General features: G+C 37.3%; 1 protein-coding gene across 1 annotated transcript in view; it reads left to right on the top strand.

Moving 5' to 3' along the window:
* Positions 1 to 17,854, top strand: part of NFKB1 (nuclear factor of kappa light polypeptide gene enhancer in B-cells 1) — a 123,269-nt gene that overhangs the window by 692 nt on the left and 104,723 nt on the right. The gene's annotated exons all lie outside the window — the stretch shown is intronic.

Genomic DNA, 17,854 nt, shown 5'->3' with positions numbered 1-17,854 from the left:
CGTTTCATGAAATGAAAGCAGAAGTGCATGTCAGTCCTTTCAGCTGGGAAAGCCCTCCCCGGCTCCCCCAGATTGATCGGACAGCTTTATTCCTGAACTCCTACTTCCGAAAGAAGCCCCCAGTTCACTCACACTCTCTCACACACCACCCCACCCCCAACCAGGACCTGTGTGTACCTTTCAAAAAATAAGGAGGGCCTGGTACTGATCCTACAGGGACTGGCATTTGAAAGCGAAATACCCACTTAGGACACTTTTGAGACAGTCTGATTATGTAAAACACTTGGACCATGTGTTGTGCATGACTTCTAAAACAAAAATGATATAAACAAAGCTATTGTGACATTTTAAAATAATACATTTTAAAAATAGCTGCGTTTTCGTATGCATTTTTGATAAAGAAGTCAAAACATTATCTTTCTCATCTTCAGAACTTGTCGGTAGACGTGCTGTTCTGAGCATACAGATGACTGCGGTAGACCGTGTATCTGGAAATGCAGAGTATTTTAACCAATAGAGTAAATGTTCAGATTGTGTTCTTTTAGTCTATAGGTTGAACAGTAATGAAATTACCGGGAGTGTTGTATGAGAATCAATGCTAGGTAAAATTTCTCATTAATTTACGGTAGTAAATTAGGAAAGTTGTTTGTAGGATGATTGGTTGGTTGGTTGACCGTGTTGATTATCAAGATTTAAGATCTTTTCGTGGACTTTGTTAAGTAGGGTTTTTCATCATTGCAGCTAACTAAACTATATTTAACTTAAGGATTTTGTTATAAAGCCCGTAATCTGGGAGAATGACTATGGTATTACTAAAACATTTAATAACTCTGGCATAGAAATGGCTCCTCTACAAACTAGTGATCTTTGGTAAACACTGAAGCTTAGGATTGAGGTATTCAGTGCTTATTTTTCTGGCAAAATACCTCAATTGAATATTCCTGAGTAGTTTAAATTGCATTTGTGTTTGCTAGAACTTTTAAAAGGGGATCTGATTAAAATAAAGCCCTCAGCTGAAGCATGTTGTTTTCCTGATTTTAACATTGTGCTTTCTAGAGATGAATCCTTTTACTGTTTGATGTGCTAAAGAAATCATATAAATAACTTAAAGCAAAGCATTTTTTGAGCTTATGAACTTCAGAAGATAGGAAATAAAGAGAGATTGATTTATAATGTAATTAAATTGCTAAAGTGAGAAGAACATATAAAGCAAACAGAGATCTCCTGAATTTACTTATCCGTATTGACATACCTGCAACTCCTCAAAGCCCTCTGGAGCTTATTTAGATAAAATGTCTTCCTAAGCCAGGGCCTACTGGGCAAATGTGAACACAAAGAAAGACTCATTATGTGTAGATTTAATGCTGGCAGTGAAATACTGCTTGCTGTGAACAGAAAACCACTTCTAACTTTGAAAGACTTTTTCAGGAAAATGCCCTAATCCAATTAGGGGTTGGTGGCATTTGAAAATCTGTTATCTTTGTTTTAAACTTTCAATTTTATCTTATGTCCTGCAGCTGGCATTTACACGGGCTGAATAAATGCCCCTGTTTTTCAAATTCGTTAGTAAATACTGGAGTATAGGTACAAAAATAGTTGTTCCCCTTTGTAAGCACTCCTTTGATCTTTGTACTTCCTTCTTCTACCTCTTAAACAAGATCATCTGTAATGACTGAGTTGCCCTTAATGAAAGCTCAGTTGGTCCGAAATAGGCAGAACTTCAGATTTAGTGATCACGGTCCTCATATTTCTCTTGTTATGTTCCTTGGAACAAATTGACGCTAGTTGAGAAACTGGTATCTATGGAGCTTGTTTTTACTACTACTTTCAGACTTCCAGATAACTGATGAAGAAAGTTACTACCTTAACTTAACTTTCAGGGATTGCTCATTGTGGTAGATGGAAGGCCTCGATAAGGAATTGGCAGCTACAGGAATCTTGGACTATCATTCAATCAGCAAGCCCTTATTTTTACCTAATTTATGAGAGGTATTCCCCTGTTCAGAAGAGGTGAAAGTTCTGGCTTCTGGGGGAAGTGGTTACTTCATAACCTTCAATTAGTTTGAACTTGGGAGAAGTAAGAACAGTAGTTGATATTTTGAAACAATACATTTAAAAAATGATGTCTGAGTTTCTGTATAGATTTTTTATAAAGTAGTCAAAATATCTTTTTCAGAACTTATTAGTAGAAGTGCTGTTCTGAGCATAGAAATGACTGCTGTAGAAAATGTATGTGGAAATGCAGAGTAGTTTAACCAGTAAGAGGGAATATTCAGGTTATACTCTTCTAGTCTACTATTAACTAGGAACCACATTAACAGGAGTGGGTGCTTAAGAATCAATGGCTATGCAAAGTTTTTATTTCCCTTTAAGTAGGGGGGTTGTTTTGTTTGGCTGATTGGTTTTCTGTTTATACTATAAATCATATAAAGGTGGCATGATTTATGTTTTAAGAAGAGAAGGAGGAAGGGAAAGAACAGAATTTTCAGGCTGGGGGACGATTTTAAACGTGCTGCCGCTGTATCTATATTTGTGTCTGATCAGAGTTAATTGACGGCTGTTTCTTGGTGACCAGAAAACCACATTGAAGCCGTTTACCCTGCGTTCTGGGAATGACTTCTCATTTGCTGTCTTGTATCTCCCATAAATACTAAATTCCCCTAGAGTGTTCTTAGAGGTGAGCAAATAAGTCATCAGAAACATACCTAGTTGACCCTGTCACTGCTTAGGAGACTGAGAGTTTTTAAGATAGAGGCATTCATTCATGTTCAGAGAGGAAAGTTGGGACTTGGGACATAGTTTAGCAAGTCAGTTTAGTTCCTCGAGCATGATTTTTGTTTTTTCCTTTTCAATCAAAAAAGATTAATATTCTCAACCAGATAATCTAGTGGAGTTAGTAGTTAAGATAATAGTACCAAGACACTTATCTTGGCAATATTTCATTAATTAGTATCCAGTGCCTCTCTGTTAGATTAAAAAAAAGTAACATTCTTTTCACAATGACGACATTGTTTCATACCTTTAGTGTCTGTTGTTTTAAGAGAGGGCTCCTGAATGAAAATTAATATGCTTTCATATTTTCAGGAGAAGTTGGTAGACCTACTCTTGAACATCAACTAACAGCTTAGAAAATAAGTTGTGAAGTGAAATCTTATTGCTTGACTAAAATTAAACCTAAGCAGTTTTACACAACAGTGATACACAGTATGATTTGTTAAAGAGTATAGACTCTTCAAGATTGTAGATTATGGGTGAAAATATTTGTTACATTTAGAATATTAATCTTAAAAAACATCATTGTATTTAAAAATTTTAACGTATTTTAAATTTTAAAATAAATTAGTTTTTTATTATTCTCTTGTATTTTTTTATAGTAACTGATTGATTTAGTTATCAGTAGTATAAGTTTCAGCTGCATTAATTTCTTGCCTATTTGATATTAGAATAATGAAATAGATGGTTTAATTCCCCATTACAAATTGGCTTTTTACTTTTCATTTACATCTCATCATTAGGCCCAAAATCTTACAACCAGTTTTTATTCTGACCCATACGGGGTACTTTTTAATAAATTATTGTTCTAGTGAATTTCAGATGCTCTTTGAATATGAATATGGTATTTAGGTATAAAGAACTAGTTTTTTACTTCTTCCCAGAAAGCAAGATAAAGTAGTATACTTTTTGTTCTTTGCAGAAAACAGCTGCCTTTTTTTAAAAAAAGCAAACAAAACAGCAAAACTTATGGGATTCTTTCATTCAACAAACAGTTGTTGAGTGCTTTCTGTGTACCAGTAAGTACAAAGTGTTAGATATTCGCCAGTATAGATTGGATATAATTTCTTTTTAGTTGAAACTATGGAATTTTTATTTTCTCAGGTAGTTATCTTCCTCTCCTTTTTAAAGAATATGACATAAAGAATTTTACAAAAGCTCTATCAGTCAGAATTGTTTTTTTTTTTTTTTTCATAACTTCTGGGCATAAACAAAACACAGAGCTATAATGTTGTCACAGTCTTCACTGTAGGAGTCAAAAATTATATGGACAGTTCAAACATTTCCTACTGGAAAATAAAACGTTGGGTTTTTCTTAGATTTAAGCCTTTTGATACATGAGATTTATTACATTAGTGCTTGTACATGAGATTTTTCTTTTTTTGCTAACTTGAACTAAAAAAACACAAAACCTATATAAAGTTAAGCATACATCTATAGTAAGAGTTTAATTAACATCAAGGAACTAATTGATTGCTAAAATGAACTTTGTCAAAATAATTATTTTACAAAATTATCATTTTTATTATTACTATTTATTGTGTAGTTTTACTAAACACATCAAACTATATTTCAGTGTCAGGGCAAATGTATCCTTCATTTTTATCTCCAGAAATCAATTCTAATGATATTAAGCTTGAATAAAAATTAAAAGTGATGACAGATTCCCTAATCTATTCATTGGTTCTAGGTTCAAGCCTGCAGTTCATTTGAACAGTGAAAATAAATTGCTTAATTGTCTTGGAAAATATGTCTTCCAAGACAAGAATTTTAGGAATGGAGAAAATGACTTTTTTTTTTTTAGTGTTTTAACCTGAATCCTTGACTCATGTTTTATTGATGTTTTAAGAACTTTGTCTACTAGTTCTTATCTTAGGTGTAGGTTTATTTTCTAAGTTAACCATTTATTGGTGTTTGATCATTAAGACTTACAAAGAATGTATTTTTCTTTTAAATGGCTAGGTGTGGTCCTGAGGTCAGAAGAAAAGAATCCCTAAAAATGTACAGCATCTGGTGTGATGCTCTTGATATAATATAAGCCCCTGTGTGACTTATAAAGTTAAAGACAATATGGAAGGATGGAAGGCAGATAATTGCCTGTTTATATAGAGCACATTTAAAGTAGAGAGGAGAAAACATGAAGTTAATAGATGTTAAATTTAATGTTGAAAAATTTGGCCAAAACAAAGGATAATGAAAGCATAGATAAAGTATAGGAGAGGATCCTCTATGAAATTAGATCTTGAACTTTATTTTTTACTTAAATGTGAAAAATAAAAATAATCTAGAAAGTGAATCAGAATTCCAGAGAAAAGGATAAATTCTATATATTATGGATGAGAAAAAGAAGGTGAGAATGAAAGGAAGGAGGGAAAGGTTGTCCTTGAATAGAACTTTTTTGTAGATATTTCACTATGGCTTATCCTCCTTTTGATTAATTGAAATAAATGGTCATTTCTTCCACATTCTGAAGTCAGTTGTGTTCAGCAGACCTCAGTACATGTGGGAGATTAAAATCAAAAGCATGGTTTTTGACAACAGTTAATTGTACTTCCTTGCTCCTGTGCTATATCATACCAGTCATTTGATGTAACGCCTTTATGATTTCTCCATGTGTTTACCCAGTTTCCCGTGTTAGACATTTAACTAAATGTAACAAGCACAGTGGTCATGTATGGATGTGATGGTTGGACTGTGAAGAAAGCTGAGCGCCGAAGAGTTGATGCTTTTGAACTGTGGTGTTGGAGAAGACTCTTGAGAGTCCCTTGGACTGCAAGGAGATCCAGCCAGTCCATTCTAAAGGAGATCAGTCCTGGGTGTTTTTTGGAAGGACTGATGCTAAAGCTGAAACTCCAATACTTTGGCCACCTCATGCGAAGAGTTGACTCATTGGAAAAGACTCTGATGTTGGAAGGGATTGGGGCAGAAGGAGAAAGGGACGACAGAGGATGAGATGGCTGATGGCATCACCAACTTGATAGACATGAGTTTGAGTGAACTCTGGGAGTTGGTGATGGACAGGGAGTCCTGGCATGCTGCAGTTCATGGGGTCGCAAGGAGTCGGACACGACTGAACGACTGAACTGAACTGAATAAGCACAGCTTGGAAAATTTTAGTATTTCCTGACTGTTTTAAAACATTGCCTTATCAGTCATTTACCTTGAAGTTCTTTTTTATGATGGGCAGGGAAAGTTTCCAATTTCTCTTACAAAGTCTACCATAATGGTCCAATAGGAATTAGTCCAAGTTGAAATAGATTCATAATGGGGGTGGTTGGGGAGCAGGTGGCAGTTGTGCTATACTTACCAAGTATGTGTTAAACTGAAGGAGTCCGTTCATTCAAGGCAGGCCACAGAAAATAATTTTATTGCTGAGGGACTTAAGTATCATTACATGGATGTCCCCATCAATATGCCAATATCAGATTTATCATCATTTCCACCCACCACATTGCTTTTCCCAGCACGTTAGGGGATACAGTTGTTGGCCCACTCAGTAGATTTCCCATGCCAGAAATCTAGGAACCCATTCTTCATGAACACTCACTCATTTCTACCAGTACATCACCAAATTCTATCAATTCAGCCTCCTCTCATCTCCAGAATCCATCCCTTCCTCACTGAATCTCTAGCTTTCATTTTTGTGTTGTCTCCTGATGCATAATCTCCTGCTTCTAGTCCATCCTTCATTTCAGCATAAAAGTCAGCTTTCTAAAGGGCGAATCTCATCATGTCACAATCTTTGTATTTCTGAAATGAATCTCCATTGTCTTCACAAGCTGATTCCTGCACCCCTCACCTCAAAACCCTACTCCTCATCCATCCTGTTTCTCAAGTCATCCAGATCACTTTTCAGTTCCTGTCCACCATGTTTTCTCATTTTGGATGCCTCTGGATATGCACTCGCTGGGTGAGGAGTACCCTTTCCTCCCTAGCCATTGTACTCACTACACAGGCTTCAGGCATCATGTACACATCACCATTTCTCTGTCCCTTCTGTATCCATTCTCCCTGACCTCCCCATAAAGACTTTTGTGCTCCCAGTCCATGGACTCTTGACTTCCTATACTTTCTAGACAGAAGATATCTTGACAGCAGGGGTTTCATCTTGCTTTTTATTTGCACACCACCCGGTAAGTTTGCTGATTGAATAAGTAAATAACTAGCCAAATATTGGTAGACTGCTATTGACAAGCTGTGTGACTTGGGGCAAATTAATTTCTCTGGGCTTCATTTTCTCTCTCCAAAAGAAAAAAAAAAAAGGTTAGACTAAGCATCTCCCTCAAATTATTTTTTCCTTTGTAATAGTACTGTTGAAAGATTTCCAATTTTCTTGCTTTATTGAGATAGGTCAACTTAAGGAAGATGCATGTGAGAAGGTACGAAGACAATTCTTGATTGTCATATGAGGATAATATGAGGAGCTCTCTATTTTTGTATTCTGAGTTATCATTTATGGTCCCAGTCCAGCTTCTTCCTGACATTCAGGTGTTCTGGAGTTGCATCTTTTTGTTGTTAATTATTCTTTACTCAATGCTCCTATCACCAAAGGAATTGAAGGCAAACATGACACAGAAGTTGAATGTAAACTTCAGTATTTTGATTCTGAATTGGTTCAAGCTCTCAATAATTATAGCTATATCTGGAGGAAGAAGATAGGAAAATGGTAGTGGTAAGAGCTGAGTCCTCATCTTTCATAGCAAGAACACAAGGTCTGAACTTGATCAACTAAGAAAAAAGATATAAGCATGGTTTTGGAGATATGAAAAGAACACCCAGGAAAACCAAAAAGAGGAAGTTAAGAGCGTTGAAAAGTTAATCACTCTGAAAAAGAACCTTTGCTTTTTAACTCAGCTCTTTCACTTGTGTGTTGTAGAATTTCTTTTTAACCATTAATTCTTTTGAATATATGTTGAGTCCTTCCTATGTGCCAGGTACACTGGGAATGTAATGTTGAACAAGACAAATACATGACTTCATGGAGCTTATTAGATCATATAGTGTTTTCATTAAAAAAAATTTTTTATAATAGCTTTTTAAAAATGGGAAAATCACATAACTAAGAAACTGCCCAAATCACAAAGGTATGGATTTAATGAATTATCTCAAAGTGAACCCATTTAATGTTAAATAGAAGATTACTAGCATACCAAAAGCCCCCTTTCTGCTCCTTCTTAGTCAAGATTCTTAAAAGGTTTCACTAATGACTGTTGGATTACATATATGTTGATTTCATGACTCATTCATCCACATACAATTGAGAGTTGACTGAATGATTTCATTAATTCCAGGTGCTAACAGTGAGATTCACAAAAGTTGAGTTCTCCTATGGTTAAAAGCCCTAAAGGCAGTTCATTTCAGATTGTCCTCACTAAACAAAATATATAAATAAAAACATAAAGCAAATCACATTTTCACACTAATTTGTCATTTATGAGTTTGAGTAAATATTTTGTTTATTGCCATGTATTCAAGATCACTGACAAAGAGACGTGAGAGAAAGAAATATTTGCATCTGATCTTTTCAGACATAGAAGAGAGGGTGGTTAACCTTTTCCCCCTCTGCTCACTTTGTATACTGACATCTGCATATATTGAAGGGTTTATCTACAGGAGTGGTCATTGTGAAAAGACCTTCTTATCAAGACTCTAGAAGTGAACAGTCCCCGTATAAGGCCTGATTTTGGTGCCTGCAAGTCATTATATGTATGTATTTGGAAGGTGGTTATGATTTTTTTCTTTGAGGAAACCATTTTCTCCCTCTTAGGACAGTTGTCACCATATGCAAAGAAGCAAGTATTGCTGGTTCACATGATGAATCCTTTTCTCTTAAAACATAGGACATATTTTTATTGATATTGGAGAATTAGTAAAAAATGAAAATCCAAACTAAAGTTATCAGGTTTAAGAAAATGTGATCAGTTTCTCTAAATTTGATCAAAAGAATATTTTTAATGTCTTAGGAATTCCCTGGTGGTCCAGTGGTTAGGGCTCCGTGCTTCTACTGCAGGGGGGCACAGGTTTGATCCCTTGTCTCCCTAGTTGTGGAACTAAGATCCCACATGCCACACAGCATGGCCAAAAAAATTTAAAAAAACAACATTAATCTGTAATTCGTAATCCGTGAAGTCTCCTCCTCCTCCATTTGCAAATATAAATACTCCATAATAGTACTCAAGACAAAGGCCATACATGAAATTAAAATTTGGTCATACTCTATTTTTATTATAATTTTAGTTTTTTAGAGCAGTTTAAGGTTTACAGCAAAATTGAGGGGAAAACCAGGGATTTACCATGTACTGCCTGTCCCACACATGCATAGCTTCCCCCATAATCAGCGTTTCCTACCACAGCAGTGGATTTGTTGCCATTGAACCAACATTAACATATCATAATCACCCAAAGTCCGAAGTGTACATTATGGTTCATTCTCGCTGTGTGCATTCTGTGGGTTTGGACAGGTGTATAATTACAAGTGTCCATCATCATGGGATCATCCAGGAGGATATATTTCACTGTCCTAAGAAGCCTCTGTGCTCTGTACAGACATGCATCCTCCACCCCCATCATACTCTAGTTTCAGGGAGGAAGAAATCTGTAGAAATAGAAATGTGGAAGCAAAAAGTTGCAGAACAAAGTCCAGTAAGTCAAATCCCTTATTTATGCCACTTGTGTGAAAGACCTTAAACTTGGACTAAGTCTATTCAGTTGGTTTTAATGTGGAAATGGCTGACTTCATGAGTGACTTCAGTTATAACATGAAAGGTTTTAGATAATTTATGATAATTTTTAGAGAACTTCTCTAGCTACCCAAATTTATTTTCACCAGATTTTATCCTGCTGTAGTGCAAACAATAAGAAATGTTTCTTGGAATGGATCTGCCATTTTATATGTGCTTAGTCACTCAGTCGTGTCTGACACTTTTGCGACCCCATGGACTGTAGCCCACCAGGCTCCTCTGTCCATGGGGATTCTCCAGGCAAGAATACTGAAGTGGGTTGCCATGCCCTCCTCCAGCCATTTGATATACCTGGCATTTAAGTACAATATTCAGAAATGTCCAAAACATTTTTGATCCTATACATTTCAGTCATTTATGATTAAGAAAACACCAGAGGCAAAGATTTGTTTCTTACAGAAAGCGTTGGAATTCATTCTAATCACTTCTCTCAGAAAATCCTTCTCCCCCATGATTGCAGTGGACAAGATACAGTGAGGATTTAGATGCTGCTTTCATACAGGGGAATGAGGTGGTATTTGCTATGCTTATTGATTCTAAGGCACACCTCCAATTTAACATCTTGAGTTAATTATATATGTTTGAGGATTTTCTAGATATCTTTCTGTTCTTAGTTTTTAACTTAACTTCATTGTGTCTGAATAATATATTTTGTGTGCTTTTCCTTCTTTGAAATTTATCGAGACTTGTTTTATGATCCGACAGATAGTCTCTCTTGGTGACTGTTCCATGTGTACTCGAACGTGTATTCTGCAGTCGTTCATTGAATGTTCTCTACTGTATGTGCCTTTAGGTTAATGCAGCTCAAGGTGGTGTTCCTACATTTTCTACGAAAATTACTGATGTCCTCTTGATTTGCTTTTATTAATTATGGAGAGAAGAGTGTTAAAAATCTTAACTATAATTGTAGACATTTCCACTTCTTTTAGTTCTGCCACTTTTTACTTCATGTATCTTGAAGCTCTGTGAATATGTACATATACCTTACAATATTATTTCTCCATGATGATCTGCCTCTTCATTTTATGAAATGTTCCTCTCTGTCCCTGGTAGTCATTCTTCTCTTGAAGTCTACTGTATATGATATTTTAAAACAACCTGCTTTTTTGCATTTAGTATTTCCATGGTGTAACTGGCATAACTTTCCATCTTTGTACTTTTAAACTCAGTCTTTAATATTGAAGTGTAATTCTTTTTAATTTTTTTTAAATTGGAGGATAATTGCTTTACAATATTGTGTTGGCTTTTGCCATACAACAACATGAATCAGCCAGAAGTACATATATGTCTCCTCCGTCCTGAACCCCCCCCCCTCACTCCAGCGCATCCCTCTAGGTTGTCACAGAGCGCCAGGTTGAGCTCCCCGTGCCTGTACAACAGCTTCCCGTTAGCTGTCTGTTTCACACATAGTGGTGTATATATGTTAGTGCTGCTCTCAAGTCGTCCCACCACCCCCTTCCCCCACTGTGTCCAAAGGCTGTTCTCTACGTCTGCATCTCTACTTCTGTCCTGCACCTAGGTTCATCAGCACCATTTTTCTAGATTCCATATATATGTGTCAGTATACGAAATTTGTTTTTCTCTTTCTGACTTTCTTCACTGTGTACAACAGGCTCTAGGTTCGTCCACCTCACTAGAACTGACTCAAATGCATTCCTTTTTATGGCTGAGTAATATTCCATTCTTGTATATATGTACTACAACTTCTTTATTCATCTGCTGGTGGACATCTAAGTTGCTTCCGTGTCCTAGCTGTTGTAAATCGTGCTGCTGTAATTCTTATGCAAACTTATACCTGAGTCTTGCTTTTGTGTCCAACAGTCAATCTCTGTTTTTGTGCGGTTGACTCTAGTCTATTTCTATTTAATGTAATTTTTGATATGGTTGGGCTTAAGCCTATTGTCTCGCTTAATTGTTATCCATTTGTGCCATCTGTTCTTTATTCTCTTTTCCCTCCTTTCCTACCATCTTTTGAATAAATCAGGGTTACTTTTAAAGTTCCATTTTTATCTCCTTCATTGGTTATTTTTCAAGTGGTTGCTTTCGGGATTATAGTATGCATTCCTGAGTCTACCATGAATTAATACTATAACATGTCACATGTAATGTAAGAATTTGATACATGTTTACTTCCATTTGTCCTCTTCCCTTCTGTGTTGTTACGCTGTTTACTTCTGCAAAGGTTATAAACCCCAAAATGTAGTGTTTCTTTTGAATAACAAACAAGAAAGAATTCTTATCCTTACCCACCTATTATGCACCTCTGGTGTTTTTTATTCTTTCATGTAGGTCCAGGTTTCCATCTGGTACCATTTCCCTTCAGCACGAAGAACTTTCTTTAACATATCTTTTAGCAGACCTGCTGACGACAGATTTTCTCAGCTCTTGTTTATTTGAAAAACGTCAATTTCACTTTTTATTTTTAAAGGATATTTTTGCTGAATATAGAGTTTTTCACTGATTTGGTTTTTTCCTTTCAGCACTTTCATCATTGTTTCTGACGAGAAATCAGCTGTCATACTTACCATTGTTCCTTCTTATCCCTATATACTTTTAGGATTTTTTGTATCATTAGTTGTTAACAGTTTGGGTGTAATATGACTGACCATGGTTTTGTTTTTATCCAACATGGGTTTTTTTGAGATTCTTGAATTGTGGATTCATTTTTCTTAAATCAAGTTTGTAAAGCTCTCCAGCATTATTCAAATATATTTTCTCTCTTTTTTCTCATTTTGGAACTCTAAATTACACATATATTACACATATATGTTGTCTCATAAGTCACTGAAAGTGTTTTTTTCTGCTTTTTCCCTCTGTGCTTCACTTTGACTAGTTTTTTATTGACCATTATTCAAGTTTATTGATTCTTCCTTCTACATTGCTCAGTATTCTAATTCCACTTAGTGAAATTTCATTTCAGTTTAGGATTTTATTGATTTTCTGTTTTAATAGTTTTAATTTCTATGCCAAGGTCTCCTGTTTATCCACTGTATCCATGTTTCCCTTTACATTCTTGAACATACTGCTATTGGCAGTTTTAAAGGCATTGGCTGCTAATTTCATCATTTGTGTCATTTTTTCTTCTGGGTCATATTTTCCTACTTCTTTGCATATTTTGTCATTTTTTGTTGTACATTGCGAACACCACATTGTAGAGAGTATGGATCTTTGTTTTCATTTAAAGGTTGTTGAATTTTGTTGTAACAGGCAATAAATTTGCTCATGGATCACTGGGTTTTATTAAGATGGGTTTAGAGTAACCCTTATTCTAAGATATGTCCCTTACTCTCATTGCATGGTCTTATGAGGTCACAGCTGAGTGTTAAGATTGTTAAATGATATCTCTTCACCCTAGATGATTGGAGCTTTGGAGTCTCTCAGAAGTCCCAGGAACCTCTGGAATCTCAGTTCAGCTTATTCTTGTTCCCCCTTGTCTGGATGTGGATCTCCAGCAGCTGTTTTCTAGTAGACTTTGCAGAATCTTGTCCTTCACTAGCACAGTTTAGTATTTGGCCAATGGCCGGAAGTGACTCCTATGCAGATTTATGAGCCTCTTTCTCTGTGTATCTCTCTCCTCTCTGAAACTCTTCCCAGTGAGATTGCTGCTCTCTGTTGGGGCTCTATTTCCTTATGTCATAGTTTGGAACACACCCTCAGTCAAACATGAATTTGGAGCACACCTCAAGTGTTTCCATTCTCTAACAGTATATTGTCTTATACTGTTTCTTGTCCAGTGACTTAAATTATTGCTTTGGGTATTTTGTGTAGCTTTTACATTTGATTATGGCAACGGGGGAAAGTTTAGTAATTGTTTCTCTGTCATGACTGGAACCAAAAGTTCACATTTGGACAAATCTGAAATTGCACTGTTTATTTCCATTAATGCAAAATTTCTTTTTAAAAATATTTATTTACTAATTTGGCAATACAAAGAAGCAGAACTCTTATCTATTTTTGTTGTTGTTGTTTAGTCACTAAGGCATATTCGACTCTTGCAACCCTTTGGACTATAGCTCGCCAGGCTCCTCTATCCATGGGATTTCCCAGGCAAAAATGCTAGAGTGGGTTGCCATTTCCTTCTCCAGGGGATCTTTTCAACCCAGGGATCAAACCTGCATCTCCTGCATTGACAGGTGGATTCTTTTACCACTGAGTCACCAGGGAAGCCCATATCTATTTTTAGGTATCTATAAAAAAAAAAGATAAAGAGTAGAATAGTATGTTGTCAAGTGTGAAGTAATCAATACACAGAAGTATTATAGCCCTTGAACGTGCCCTGTAGAGCTATAGGTTACAGGGGAAATACAGGGTTTCTTGGCAAAGGTTGTATTTGAGTAGAAGCTTGAGAAGTGGGCAATATTTAAGTAGGAAAGGAGGTTTTCCTAAAGTAGGATGCAGGGCATACTGTGAACGAATAACACAAGATAAAAATGAGCAAGGCGTTTAAAAATTTTTTTGTAATTTTTTGGCTGTGCTAGGTCTTTGTTGCTATGTGGGATTTTCTCTAGTTGAAGAGCTGGGGGTGACTCTTCAATGCTGTGCGTGGGCTTCTCGTTGCAGTGGCCTCTCTTGTGGAGCAAGGGCTCTAGGGCGCATGGACTTCAGTAGTTGAGTTGTGGCTCCTAGGCTCTAGAGCATGGGCTCAATAGTGGCGCACGGGCTTGGTTACTCCAAGGCTTGTGGGATCTTCCTGACCAGGTATCGAACCCATATCACCAGCATTGGAAGGTGATTCTTTACCACTGAGCCATCAGGGACACCCAACAAGGCATTAAAAAAATATATTTACTTATTTTTAATTGATTGATGGTTGCTTTACAATATTGCTTTGATTTCTGTCATACATCAACATGAATTAACTATAGGTGTACAAATCCAGCAAGGCATTTTTGAATGATCAGTCTGCCTCTCATAGAAGGTTTTGGTAGGGATGTAGTGAAAACCCTCAACCACTCAGCATATTATATGATAAGCATTACCTCTTAAAAAAAAAAAAAGAATCTGTTAAGATGATGCTTTTAGTGTGATATGGTGAATGGCTGAGTACTTTCGACTTTGTCTTTTAAGAAATAAGGCAATAATGTGAAAGATGCTTAAGGAAGAAAAAAACACCACAATAAAGGAGAATAATGGAGGCTATCATTGTCACTCAGAGGTGAGGTGGTGAAAGTTTAACTGGAATGTAACAGTGAAAGGAATGTGGAAAGGAGGGGCAGATACAGGAAATAATATAGAAAAAAAATCAACAGAAATTGATTATTGACTGGATATGTGTGAGATAGGCAAAGGGAAAAGGAGAAAAAGTTGACGGATTTTTGGCCCTGAGTGCATGAGAGAATGATATATTGGCAAAAACTGGAAAGTCAAGCAATGAGGCTCATTACCCTAGGAATGACAAATTTGGTGTTAGGTAGTAGAGAGTTTGGAGAAGGCAATGGCACCCCACTCCAGTACTCTTGCCTGGAAAATCCCATGGACAGAGGAGCCTGGTAGGCTGCAGTCTATGGGGTCACTAAGAATCGAACACGACTGAGCGACTTTACTTTCACTTTTCACTTTCATGCATTGGAGAAGGAAATGGCAACCCACTCCAGTGTTCTTGCCTGGAGAATCCCAGGGACGGGAGAGCCTGGTGGGCTGCCGTCTCTGGGGTCACACAGAGTCGGACACGACTGAAGCGACTTAGCAGCAGCAGCAGCGGCTGAGCAATAACAAATCCACTTGCCAATGCAGAGGACGTGGATTTGATCCCTGGGTCGGAAAAATCCCCTGGAGAAGGAAATGGGAACCCACTCCAGTATTCATTCTTGCCTGAAAATCCCATGCACAGAGGAGCCTGGTGGGCTACAGTCCATGGGTTTGCAATAGAGTCAGACATGACTTAGCAACTAAATAACAAGAAGTAGAGAGTTAAAAGGATTAAAAACATTATTAATTTGTTTTATAATGGGTTCAGTCCCTATTTCGGGAAGATCCCCTGGAGGAGGGCATGGCAACCTACTCCAGTATTCTTGCCTGGAGAATCCCATGAACAGAGGAGCCTGGTGGGCTACACGCCATGGGGTCGCAAAGAGTCAGACACAACTGACGTGACTTGGCACATAATTGTATCTGCTTAAAGCTAGCAGGAGTTTATTAATATTTATATTTTGAAGGTTTCAACAGTACTAATTTTATTTCTGTTTATACTCTGCTGGTTTTGCCTATTGTCCTTGTTCCTTTTGTTCACTTGGAAACTGAATAGGCCAACAAGTAAAATGAGTACAAAGGGGGTGGTCTAAGACCCTAACAAAGTGTAACTACCAAATTACCAAGATAATCTACCTAACCTATGCCCCACATGCCCTCCATTTCCTGTGACACTTATGTTGCATTGCTTTTGCCTGCCTTCCGACTTACTAAACTGTTGCATTAGTTAGCCTTTGCTGCATAAAAACAAAAAATTACCACAAAGCTAAGATACAAGCATTTCTTATTTGTTTCAATTAGTGAGGCTGTCCAGGTCATCTTCGGATCTCTGAAAACTTCTGGCTGCTTCGCTGGTGCTGTATGGTCTAGGGGTCCTCAGCCTGTATGTCCCCTCACTGCTCCCTGTGTGGTCTCTTGTCCCCCAGTGGGAGGGCCCAGGCTTACTCACAGGGCAGCTGTGTTTAAAGAGAGCAGAATGGTCATTGCCAGGCCTTGAAGTCTGCATTTACAGCTCACACTTCTGTCTACTCTGTCAGAGTAAGTAAGAGGCCTACCAAGATTCAAAGGATGGAGAAATAGATTTTTCCTTTTGTCAAGTGGAGTTGCAAAGAATTTTTGGTTGTTGCTTTCAATCTGCTACAACTGTCAGCTCTGTGAGTACAAGCACCGCATCGTTCTTAGGCACTTTGGTGTTTTTGGCAACTGACACATAGTAGGCCTAAATGTTTTTTTAATGAATGACTAAATTAATGTAGGGAGGAAGCATTGAAGGAGCATTTCAATATACCTTAATTTTATACTTTCATCATACCATTAGTGAGAATGGTGTTTTCTATGGGCATGTTTCAGAGAGAATCTCTTTATTCTCCTTCTAGCCTTTGAACTTGATCAAAGGAGATGTTTAAAGCAAAACAAAGCAAAAGACAAATACCATTTGCATTAACGTCTGGTATTTTTACCTTTACTTTTAATTGTCTCGGAAGAACTCTCTTAAGTACTGTGTATTGTCACAATCCTGTTCCAGTTTTCAGGCTATACTAAGGGCAGACTGCCTCCAACCTGAACATTCAGGAGATCTGGAGCTAAGATGCTGTATTAAAGTTGTGAGCCCAGGAGGAAAATCACTTCTGTGGCTTAGAAAGTGATTAAATCATAGTGGAGTCAGATTAGCTGACATTACTCTGTCCATCTAAGGGGATGCCATCCTCTCTACAAACCTCAGTATTCTCATCTGGGATAGTATTTCTCAGAATTATTTTGAGAGTTACGTGATATATGTGAAGCGCTAGCTCTTACCTTACTCATGGCAGGTACTCAGTAAAGTTTAGTTCTTTCTTCATGTGAAGCAGCGCACTGTCGTGACATGATGCCATGCACCTGGGTTTCTCATCCTTGGCACTGTTGACGTTTGGGGTTGGATATTTCTTTATTGTGAGGGGCTGTCCTGTGCATTAGAAGATGTTCAGCAGCATTTCTAATATCTACTCACTAGATACCAGTAGGACCCCCTGCCAGTTGTGACAGATGAAAATGTCTACAGCTATTGCCAAATGTCCCTGCAGGCAAAATGCAAACATTTTTTTCAGCAGTGATACGGATCGGGAGGGATGTGGCAGTATATCCGTAAATGTAGGATGGGAAAAAAATGAAAACACTTGTTTCTTCTCAGAGTGCCTAGAACTTTTACTGCCTGTTACTCCCATCATTTTTTATAAACATATTGTTTACTGTGCTACATAAAATGGCTACCATTTCTATGTGTCACTAACTGCACTAGTGAGCTTTACATGCAGTAATAGTTGAATGTTGTGTCAGATTGGCATTCTGTTGTGAACAAGGACCTTATCTTATACCAGCTCCAAGCATAATGCATTTGTACTTACTAGGTAGCTATTCTGCATATTAATTAGTCACATTGCATCTGCCTCAAACAGTAGGGAGCTGGAAATGAAATGGAGGAGTGGAAAAACGTAGAAAATGAGTTTATATTTTCTGAAAATGTCAGTTCAGTTCAGTCACTCAGTCATGTCTGACTCTGCAACCCCATGGACTGCAGCACGCCAGGCTTCCCTGTCCATCACCAACTCCCAGAGCTTACTCAAACTCATGCCCATTGAGTCGGTGATGCCATCCAACCATTTTATCCTCTGTCA

The sequence above is a fragment of the Bison bison genome, unplaced genomic scaffold (genome assembly GCF_000754665.1).
Source record: "Bison bison bison isolate TAMUID 2011002044 unplaced genomic scaffold, Bison_UMD1.0 scf7180017864263, whole genome shotgun sequence".
NCBI lineage: Eukaryota > Metazoa > Chordata > Mammalia > Artiodactyla > Bovidae > Bison > Bison bison.
This window is presented reverse-complemented; position numbering and strand designations above follow the sequence as displayed.